A 1,074-nucleotide genomic window follows, 5' to 3' on the forward strand; every position below is an offset into this window, starting at 1 on the left:
CATGGAAGTCATTCAAGATATTAAATTTGAATCTCACAGCACCATTATTTAATTTGCTTACACATTTTAGTATTTGTAGTAAATTTGTTCAATTTATGTATAGGCGACAAAACTTTTGTCTTGCCAGAATTTGACCTTTTTGTCTTGTTTAAATAATAAATCTTTTTTTAGTGAAACTAATTTATTTCAGTGCATTGAACATCATTTGGGAGGGTTTTAGCTTTTCATATGACCTATTTCTTACACCAACTGATTAATTAAAAGTCAGTTTAATAGCAGGTGTTTCTACAAAATAGATAAGCGACAAGACTTTTGTCAGGGACTGTATAATTTAATAACTATCTTTCAGTTTTTACTATTATTCATTATTATATGATGAATGAGGAACCTTCTTTTCTTACCAATTGCTTGATTGTCCAGCCTTTAAGGGATTTGCCCAGAAGGTAAATAGTTTGATATAATCACAGTGAACTTGTGTCTGGCTTAGGGCTGCTCGATTATGAAAAAAAAAACACATTTTAACACTTATTGTGATCAATGTTGCAATCCAGATCTTGATGAAAGAATTTTCAGTTATTGAACTTAAAAAAAAATGTTGAAACTGTTAAAGTGGAAACACCTTGAACTGTGAACTTTCCCGTTTAAACTTTTTTGTTTCATTCAGAACACAAGACAAAAAAAGAGTTGACTCGCAAAAAGGAAACCAAATTTGCAAAATAATAGTTGTTCTCGATTGCATTGTTTTTGTGATCATTGGGATCCAAAATCGTACAAACTATTGCATTAATTGCACAGCCCAGTCTGGCTGTTGATTTACATATGTATTAAATTAATAATAACATCATCTAAGACTTATAATTTCAATGGACAACTTAACTCTTTTTTAGTATATGTAGGCTCATATCGGCGCTAATGTTATGATCTGTCAGGAATAACGGTGAGGCTTGGACCCAAATGCAGTTCAGTTCAGAGAAAATAATTTAGCCAACACCAACAAAAAAAATACACAAGGTAATGAGGAGAAATGAGAGCCTGCCTTCGGAGTATAAATGTGTGTGAGTGTTTATCTGATGA

This window comes from Etheostoma spectabile, unplaced genomic scaffold (assembly GCF_008692095.1).
Source record: "Etheostoma spectabile isolate EspeVRDwgs_2016 unplaced genomic scaffold, UIUC_Espe_1.0 scaffold119, whole genome shotgun sequence".
NCBI lineage: Eukaryota > Metazoa > Chordata > Actinopteri > Perciformes > Percidae > Etheostoma > Etheostoma spectabile.